Raw genomic sequence first — 10,681 nt, forward strand, 5'->3', positions numbered from 1 at the left:
CCGAGCTGGATAACGGCTCCGCTCCTCCCCGAGCCAAGCCACTCGCTCACTCAAACAAACAAGATGGCGGCCACAGCCCTTCCTGCCGCCCAAACCCGCCGTTCAAATCGGCAGGATGTTTACTGTTAAAATGCCCCCTCCCCGCCGCGGCCGCTGCCGAACTGCCCATGCGCAAAAGACGCTCGTCCAATGGGAAGAGAAGCGTTGAAAAAAAAAAGGAGGGGAAACTGCGCATGCGTAAGGCTCCTACCCACTGAGCGCTGGCAAGGAAAAGAACGGGGCTTAAAACAAGGCGGACTAGCCTATGAATGACAGCGAGGCTGGGGAGGGGCGGGGCTACCAAGGCTAGGTAGAGGGGACTGCGCATGTGTAGGTCCTCAGCCGGGCGGCGTGGTTAAAATGGCCCCATGGGGGTGGTGCTCCGCGTGGGTGGAGATAGGGCAGTTGCCATGGGGGTGTGCGGCGAGATGTGCTGGCGACCCTCAGACTTAACGGGACGTTTGCGCAATGTTGCCAGAGTCGCTTTCTTGCCCCCGGGGCGGCGTTGGGCTTAAAGTGCGGGAGTAGTTCCCTTGCCACCAGACTTGCCTACCTTCCAGGATTGTGCTGCACACTCCAGGTGTAAAAAAGAAGTAAAAAACTAAGAAAAAATTACCAGGGGACTCCAGACATCAGTGATAGGATTTATTCATTCAAATAAATATTAAATGTTGAATATTCCCCAGAGTCACCCAGGAGATCAATGATAGGGCATTCATTCAAATAAATATTAAATGTTGAACCTGATGTATACAGTAGTCCAGTGGGTTTTTTAAATGTGGTAGTAATAGTAGTAATGTGCATTTGTCTTCCTAATGTTGAGTCATTAATGTCATTGTGTGATGTGACCAAACCTCTGGAAATAGAGTTGAACAATTGGCAGCTCTGCTTGCCACACCTGTGTGCTGTGCGGGGAAAGCTGAGGGTCAGGGAGGGAGCGCCCAGCTCCACCCGTCTCCCGGCAGCAGAGTTTGGGAGAGTCTCCATGCACCCCCTGCCAAAAGCATCACCAACACTGCCGTCAGCGCCTGTGGGTGGTTGCAGCTCATCACTCCCTCCTTTGCTGCTGACACCGTCAGCAGCGTCTGCAGGTGGTCAGTGATCCCTGGTAGGCGCCCACCACTCCCCCCCACCGCTGACACTGCCGTGGCTGCCTGCAGCCGCTCCCCGGTCACAGCCACCATGCTGTCACCATGGACACCGTTGCCCACGGGCAGTCGCCATGCACCCCCAGCCTCCGGGGGCATGTGGCATTCATGTCCGTGACTCCCACTGCCCCTGCCCTGCCTGGGGTGTGGAGCAGGTCTGCTGCCTGGCAGCATGGGTTACCCTCTCACTGTCAGGTTCACTGGGGAGATTCACTGGGACAGGCGCATCTCCCGTAACACCGACATGCTTGAGCCCCCCTGAAGTTAGGGCTGTAGTGGAGCTGCACCAGCTTGGAGCTCAGCTGAAGGTAGCTGCCGTCTGGGCTGAGCCTACAGCAAGCACGCAGCTCTGCACTGCCTGCTCCCATTGGCACTTGTACTCGCCGGCTTGAGGCGAATTGGTCATGGCCATGCTGTGCTGCAAAGTGCAGTGGTGTCGGTGGTGACTGGTGAGGGCCTTGCCCCCCTGCTCAGGGTCAGACCGATGGCAATATTCGGGGTCAAGAAGGACTTGAACCTCATGGTCAATTTGGTATGGGGCAGGGGGAAGGTTGCCTTCTTCTAGAGCAGTGGTTCTCAAGCTTTTTTTTCCACAGACAACTTGAAAATTGCTGAGGGTCTCAGCAGACCACTTAAACTTCATTTTGTTCTACAAATCAAAGCAAACAACTCATATTTTAATATCAGTAGTCTTACCTTTTGAATGTGCTGGATATGCCTGTTTTTTTGAGCTACGTTCTGTAATGTTTGTCAGCTTTAGCCTTAGGTCATCTTTCTGCAGACCACCTGAATGGAGCTCATGGACCAGTGGTGGTCCACAGACCACAGTTTGAGAACCCCTGCTCTAGGGTATAGCCTCTGTGGCAGGATGCCACCTCTGTCTCTGCCCAAAAACTCAGCTATGTGACAATTTGGTTAACATGGTCCCTGCAGAGGGCAGACTCCCATGGGCTCCTTAGGTAACCCTGATTTGTAACCTGAACTGGATACATTCCTGAGGGAAAGGGAAAACCTGCTCCCTCTGCCTACGTGACTGGCATCACATACCTGGGTGAGGGGCTTACACTCCCTATTGTTCTTATGCCAACTTGACTGGGAGGGGGCTATCTGGCAACCAGTGATGCATTTCAAATTGGCTGGCTGGCACCAACAGGTGCTGGTCTCCTTTGAATCAGGCAAATGAGGTCATAAGGCCTATGTAAGTTAAGGACTGCCCAAGGGGAGGTGTAGTAGCCATGATGAAAACTCAGAGGGATAAAAGCTGGACCATCTGAAACTTGATCTCTCTCTTGAAACTCATGATCAATGAACTGCCTGCCTCCAGAGGGAATCTCCACCTGCCCCTGGATGATACTTGTGAGTAAGCTACCTGGGATGTAACTAGATATATAGCTTTCAGTAACTCAGATGCGTGATCAAAGGCTACCCAGCCACCCTGTTTGTTCTATGGGATTTCTCTGATATTGCTCAACCCTGTACCCTATTCCAAACCTACTCCTTGTAACTAATAAAGTTCTCCTTTGTACCTAGTGTGGGAGACTTTCTAGGAGTGGGTCTAGATTATGTCTTGGGGTCCCCTTCGTTCAGCTGATTAAGGGAGACCACTATTTGCTTCAGACTGAGGGAAGCACCCCAAGTTCTTGAAGTGGGTCCAGTACCCTCAAGGGATACAAAGCCTGTGTTTCCCAGGGGGCACAGAGCCAGGATCAGTTCAGACCCTGGGTGGTGGCAGCATTACCCCCAGGCTAGCAGGTGTGCTCCAGGAAGGGGGTCGGCCAGACACGAGGTGCACCCAGGGAGGCACTCAGAGCCTGGAAGGTGGTTGGGTGCAGTGAGGTGGGTGGCTCAGCTCAGAAGCACCCCCTACTGGCCTGCCACAGCCTGTACTAGGGATCTCTTCAGTGTATATTTACAACATTTCAGAGAAGCAGGACGTTGGCAACCGGCATTCCCCTGCTTTACCTGTGGCAAGTTAGGGTGTTAGGTCTGTGTTGTGTTGTGGTTGACGGTAGGCTTATGTAGAGTTTACCTTATAGTTCTTATGGGATGTTTAGGTATGATCAAGCCTCAGGCAGGGGGTTGGATTAGATGACCCCCAGCGGTCCCTTTCAGCCCTGAGTCTCTGATTCTTTTACTCTTTTTTGGCTCAAGTCTCCCTCCAAAACTTATGAATACAGCATCCTCACCGCCCCCCCCACCCCGCTGGCCTTTCGAAAATTCCAGTATTTATTACAGTACTCGGAGCCAGATGCAGGCATGAATGAACCATGTGGCTGCCCAGGACCCACACAGAAACGGGGCCTGAAAATTCAAATTTTAATCATTATTATTATTATCATTATCTCTGGCGAAGTGGGGATGATACTAAAAGTTCACCCAGGACCACCAAGAGTCTAGGTATACGTACTTCCTTCAGAGGGATCAGACAGGAAGGAGTCTGACCCTGGTTTTATCTGCTTTTTCTTCTCGCTCTTGGAGCCTAATCCCGCCCTTACTTGCTTATTTCCTCACACTTGACTTATGTCCTCACACTTCCTGCATCACCCTTCACAGGATCTCCTGGCACCCTGGTTAGGAATCGCTGTTCAAGGGGAAATAGACCACTAGGGAAGTTGTGGACTCTCATCACTGGCGGTGTTCAAGAAAATATTGGACAATCACTGATCCAGGATGATCAAGGTGTAGCTAATAGCTATGCCTATGTTCTACTATGGGTAATTTGTACTTCTGTGCTTTGCTAGTTGCTGTTGGCTGCCAACCAGCCAATTTGAAATGCATCACTGGTTGGCAAGTAGACTGGCAGCACATGTTGGCTTCCAGGAGGCGCTACTTTACTGTCAGGGCAGCTATGATCTGGAACCAACTTCCAAGAGACGTGGTGCTGGCTCCTACTCTGGGGGTCTTTAAGAGGAGGCTGGATGAACACCTTGCTGGGGTCGTTTGACCCCAGTACTCTTTCCTGCCATGGACTAGATGATCTGCTCAGGTCCCTTCCAACCCTACAAACTATGAAACATGGGGCGGGGAAGGAACCCCACTTCCCTCCTCCACCCCTGCTGCTACATATTGAGGCAGGGGTTCCAAGTCTGCCTCAGAGGCATTGGGCATTGACCGCAGCCAAGGCTTCCGACTGGGGTGTGTCCGCGCTCCTGCTGAGACTTAGAGGTTCCTGGCTAGAGGATCTTGCCCCTCCATTCAGGGTCAGACTGATCGCCACATTTGGGGTCAGGTGGGAATTTGTTGACAGTAGTTTTAAATCGGTTACATTACAGTCAATTAGATATAACATCTATAATCTAAGTGGTTAGATTATGGATTGTATAGAATCATTTGGAAAGGGATGATCCTGCCTCAGGCAGGGGGATGAACTAGATGGCCTGTGGAGGTCCCTTGTTATGATTTCTATGAAATAAAAGAATTCTGTTATTAGCTGACAAGCCAAGAATTCAATCCCCTTTCAGGATTATTTAGCTATGAATGCAATAAACTGATTTCATTTGCCTGAAATAGCATTTCTCTAGCAGAAATAAAATATCCCCGTTTTACAGCTGCTTTCTTAAGGCAGTTGAATTATCTGGCCTTCCTTCCAGAGCTCACAGTTTGTTCTTATTCTCTGGAACACTACAGGTATTTCTGCCTTTCCTCAGGGAAACTGAAAACACTCTTGGGTTTGGCACCTACATATCCTGTGCTTTTAGTCTGCATGAAGTAATTTGGTTTTAAAACGACATAGGTTGGGAAGTTTGGAAATCGAATGTCCACAGCAACCAACAGTGATATCACAAAGAGAGGGTTATGATTCCAGATGGAAAATAAACAGCAGCAGCAGATGACAAGTAAACAAAGAATCTTTTTCCATGTTAAATGCCCTTAATATTTTTAAAGAGGAAAGAAAAGAAATACCAAAAAGAGGAAAGTATCTTTCTCTCTGACTCTGAAATAGCTTTTTTTTTCTGTGAGGCAGCAGCAAGACTTTGAAACCATGACTACACAAAGTCAAATATACTGGTTCAAGCATAAAAGAAAATGCAGTAACTTGTCTCTGGCCTAAAGAGACCTTAAAAATAAATGCGGTATGAAAACTTCCTTAGACAACGTTTTACATTTCTTTAATAGATCAGCAGTCTATAAACAAACTGGAGAACTGGAACGCCAAGAAACTGTGCTCACCCTTAAGAGTTCCAAGAGTAATTTAGCAAATCTATCATATTGGAGGGCAATCTATCTTAGGAGATGATAACATAGACATATGTAAACTATGCAGTCTTAGGCTTCTGATTCCTTTTCCTCAGACTCGGTTTTTAGTTGTTAGCATTCATTTTCCTTAATAGTGTCTCATTAGAATCTTTATTCAAAACAAACATCGATTCTCCTTATGCCCCACATGGAGCTTTGCTGAGTCTAGTAATGTTGCCAGGATGCCTTCTGTCAGAAAATGTCTGCTGTAACACCACATCTCCGTTTTTGGGTGTTTTTTTCCTAATATGGCCCAAGCACCAGGAGGGGAATTATCCAGGTTAGAACCTGCAGAACCAGAAATGCCTGATTTTTGTCTACACTGGGAATACTTTATTGATGCAGGCAGTCCAAAGACACAATTGGTTCCTGAAAACCCCATCTTTAGTCAAAATGTTGTAACTCAGAACCAAAAGCAATACTATAAATGAGGTATTGGTTCTTGAACCAAGGCCCAGTACCCTATTTTCATAAAAAAATACCCAGAATTTTGTACTCAATTAATTATAGATGAGTAATATAACTACATAATATATTTATATTGTAAGTAGCACTCATTGATTTGGAAGGACTTCTTTAAAGTGACTTTCCTGGACTTTTTGAAGGGCTCTTGGCTGGGGTCTTCTAAGGAATCTTGACTGCAGGTTTTTCTGGTGTCTTGTCTGCTTTCTTAAATAAAGTATCCAAGGAAGTTTCTCCAGAGAATTGGGTGACGCAGCGAACCTGTTCACTGTTGTGGTGTGGCATCGGATCAAGCATCGTACGTCGAAACTGACATCAGGGTGTCAATTTATAAACACTGTAAACGCCATTTGTTGTAACTCAGTGTTGTAAGTCAAGGACTGCCTGTACAGAAAGACGCTCACTGTAGCGTGGATGCAGTGATATCAGCAAAGCAACACTTCAAGCCAATATAGCTTGAACTCTACTTACCTGTCGCAAGTCAAACTACCAGTGAAAATACAGGTTTCAGTTTGTTTTTGCTATAACAGCATCTACACAAGGGGTTTCTGCCAGCAGAGCAGTGTCAGTTAGGGATCCTGCCTTTCAGACCTCCAACAGCTACGCCAGCAGAAATCTGTAGAGTAGACCTGGCTAGGCCACATCTATGTTAGAAAATTTGATGGCAAATGTTTATCAGAATTCATATACAGCACCTAAACAGTGTTGTAGGTATGCTGTCACTTTGTGTCCTTACAGTGCACAAAGTTTAGTGTGGACACCTGCCAACTTACATTGACATTTTATGGACTATACCAGGCTTGAGTTCCAGCAAAACTGCCACCACATACTCGGAGATGGATCTAGTGATAGTGCAGTGGCATGGTTGCACCCCACGTTTGGCTGTGGACTACATGCATAATTGATGCTTTGCCCAGAGTCCCTGCTTTCAAGCAGCTCTGGAGCCTTCTGCTCTTCACTCATCTTCTCTCCTCCCTTTTCTCCCCTTCCTTCATATAACAAATTATTAAAAGCTTTCATATATTCTGAATATTGTCCACCTCTCAGTCTTACACATAAATCTAAAATAATTATACTCCTTGCCTTACTTCATTTGGGTACACTTGTGCTAAGTTCTGGCAACAGCGGTTCTTATAAAAGAAATCTTACAAATCAGGTCCAGGTTGCTTGAAATGAACTTGTCCTTAACCTTTATTGGTCAGTTGAAATCATGAGGCCATTAAGGAAATGCTTTCCTGATGTTTCTACATAGCCAGTTTCACATTTTTTTTTTTCAGGTTTTTAATGTCTGGTTATTCTATGTTTATTAATAGCTTTTAGTTATGAAGGATGTGGGCACACCTTGCTGAATGCAAATAGGAAAGCACAGCTCAAATCCTAAAGGATTTAGGATTTAAATTTAGTTTATTTTATATCTAAATGGTCTGAATTAGTTTCTCCTGTGTTCCCTACTGGCTATCAAGATCAGCTTATTCTGTAGGTTTCTTCTCCAGCTGAGTGTTGTCCATAGTTTCAGTTTAATTTAGGGTTATTTAGTTTAGATAAGACATTCAGAATGATGCCTTGTAGCTGTATCTCATGAGACTGAGCCTCTCTACCAAAGTGAAATAAGAAAGCCTTTTTGAACAGCATGAGTCTGAAGTTAATTGCATAGGGTAAGGAAATGTTAGATTTAAACTCTTACTGAGATTTTAAAATGCAGTGACTTTCTGCAGTGATAAAGCCAATCAGTTGAGCATTCCATGTAAGTGTGAAATCTCTTCTAAAGATTACTAAACTAAGACACAATAAACAAGAAGTCACTGAACAGAAGTGCAGTGCCAAATAGCTGATCTTTTATGCATCAATCAAGCTAGTAAGAGGAACATAAATGAACTCTTTTTTTTTTAAACAACGAATAGTGTATAGACATTAAAAACATGTTTAAGTGCACTTGACTTCAGTTACCATGATCACTATGAGGTATTAAATAACTTTAAAAAAATTTTTTTATCATTCATGTTGGGTTTTTTTGGTGTTTCTACTTAGCTGTACTGGAGTGACCTGCACAACTGACCTGAAGATGAAAATGTAAACTGATCTTCTGCTTCTATTACCCTGTAAATATCACTGAACAAGAAAAGACATATACCATATGATTTGTATGCTGTATCTAGTAGTTTCCTAAATTTCAGCTGCTCTATCGCTTACATTGTATAGTATACTCCCTGGATAGAGCTTGCAGCTGATTATGGGGTACTTATTCAGTAACGCTAGGATCAGATATCACATTTGGCCCAGGACAAGATGTTTGTCCTAGAACAGAAAAGTCCTGGATTAGCATGTACACACGTTACCCTTCCAGTCAGGGTTTAGTGACTGTCTGAATGCATTGCTACTTTTCTATCATTATTCAGAATCTGAAATAACTGTTCAGATGCACTTCTCAATGTTCCAGGACAAACTATTAGCACTTCTTATCCTGTCCACATACCCAAAAAAGGTTCACATCTGAACAACTGCACTCTGCTTCTTGATAAAATGGTTTCTCCCAAGACAAATGCAACATCTATTTGTAACCTGACCGAACAAAACTGAGGCCAGAAGCTTCTTTTCATTTCTGCTTTCTGTTCAAATGCATCATCTGGTCAGATTTTTAAATGCTGGGGCATTTACTTAGTTCAAGTAAATAGGTCTTTGTCAATAGACAGATAGAATCCACATGCAAAGTGAAACTCACTTTGAATAGAAAATAATTAAGGTAATTCTGTTTCTATGTTGGACAGCCAAACTTGAGATTCAGTTAGCTTTTGATCTTCCTCTAATCTCTGTGTCCTCATCTAGACTGCTTTTTGTGCAGAAATGTAAAGAATCAAGGACTACAAACTAGGGATGACAGCCTCTATCAAACTGCATATGAGATGTTGGAGAATGGAGAAAGGGCAGTCAGAGCTTGAATCGGATATCTACCACATAAGCCAGGGGTATCAAACTCATCTGACCCCCTAGGCCAGATCTGGATTGGGGGCTTCTCAGGGGCTAGATCTGGACCTGGTAGTGGGGCATTTGGCCTTTGGGAGCTATGGGGACTAATGCAGCTGTTGCTTGCCCCCTGACACCAACATACATCCCCAATGAGTCTCTGTACCCAGGATTTTGACAGTGTCTCACGCCCACTCACCTTACCCCTAAATTTCCAGCCCTTCTAGAAGCCCTGGGAGCCAGATAACACAGCTCCACAGACTATATGCTTCAGACCTCTGATATAACGTAAGGATAATTTCCACTAGTTGTAATTTCATGACCGTTTGTACTGTAGATTCAAGCAGGCTGTATGTCTCAAAAGGGCATTTTTATTACGCACAAACACAGATGCTTGATCCTTTATTCTTAACAGCGAAAGGAAGTGTGCATATATTCTCCAGTTTGTACATTGTAAGTTTTGCAGATTCCAAGGAATTAAAATCTCTGATAGGGAGTTAACATGTAACAAATAACAAAGAAATAGAGTCAAGCTGTAGAATTCACTGTCATCAGAGGCTATTGAATAAAATATTGTGACATTTTTAAGAGGTATTATTATTTTCATGGCACTTGACAATATTTATAGCTGCAAAATTTGAGATGCTCAAGTTCATCAGAGCTCATGCTCTAATGTGGTAGGCTTCACCAGTACTGTAACTGAGAAGGGCAACCAGGACAGCAGTGCCACCTTTGTGGGAAGGGAGTGTGCATTAATAGCTTCCCTGCCACTGCTCAGGCATCAGAACTGCCCTGCTATTCCCCTGGGCTCCATAATTCAATGAGTCTTTCTCTCCATCTAACTTTTTTAATTTTTAGTGTGTGTGATCCTAGTGAAGGTCAGGAATAACTTCTCACCTCACCCAAGCATAGTACAACAGCAAACAACTAGTTGTGTGCATAGTGCTGCACCCTGCTTCACTGAAGGAGAGCAGGATCAGAGATAATAGGGAACTGACAGTGGCTTCCCATTTTTCTGCCTTGTTTTGAGTCTAGGCTGTTTTAATTAGTACCAGTTGAGTACGGTTCTATAGGAAAGATGGTAAAATGGGAATAATTTAAGGAATTGCACGCTAGTCACTTCCTCCTCTTTATCCCCATTGTGATCCATTGCCAGTAGCAGCAGGCAGAGAGCCATAAGAGCAGGCTTTACATCTGTTGGGGACTTCCCTACATGCTGAGGGGTATTCCCGGCAAGAGAATTTCTAAATACTTCTGCCCAAGTGTCACAAAAGGTAAGAACTGGGGTAGCAAGTCTGCCCTGGTGTGCGACTTGAGGCTGCGGAGAATTCCTCAGAACAGAGTTGACCGTTAATCCAGCCTGCTCCATCTCCTCCATCAGCAAAGGACAGTAGCTACTGTCCTCTGCTGATGGAGGAGATAGAGCAGGCTGGTTCAATAGTCAGCTCTGACCTGGCAAATCAGGTATTTTTATACACACTGAGCTGTTTCTGCCTATAGCATTTCAAAGCATGCTCAACTTTCTTCTAATTAAAAGTATTGATAGTGTTGGAGTGATGTTGTAGCCATGATAGTCCAAGAAATGTGTGAAAGGCAAGGGTGTTTGTGGCTGACCATGTTTTATAGGGCCAACTGCATGGCTGAAATAGATTTGGACAAGCTTTTGAATGCAATGCATTTTTTCAGGTCTGTTTTGATCTTCTTTAGGTCTGAAGAAGAATGCACTGCATTCGAAAGCTTGTTCATCCAGTAAAAGATATTACCTGCAAATGTCCTTGCCTCTTGCAAAATAAAAGTATTATTTTTCTGACCCCTGAGAAGTAATATGAGAAAAG

This window comes from Crocodylus porosus, unplaced genomic scaffold, assembly GCF_001723895.1.
Source record: "Crocodylus porosus isolate Cpor-Errol unplaced genomic scaffold, CroPor_comp1, whole genome shotgun sequence".
In the NCBI taxonomy this organism is placed as follows: Eukaryota; Metazoa; Chordata; order Crocodylia; family Crocodylidae; genus Crocodylus; species Crocodylus porosus.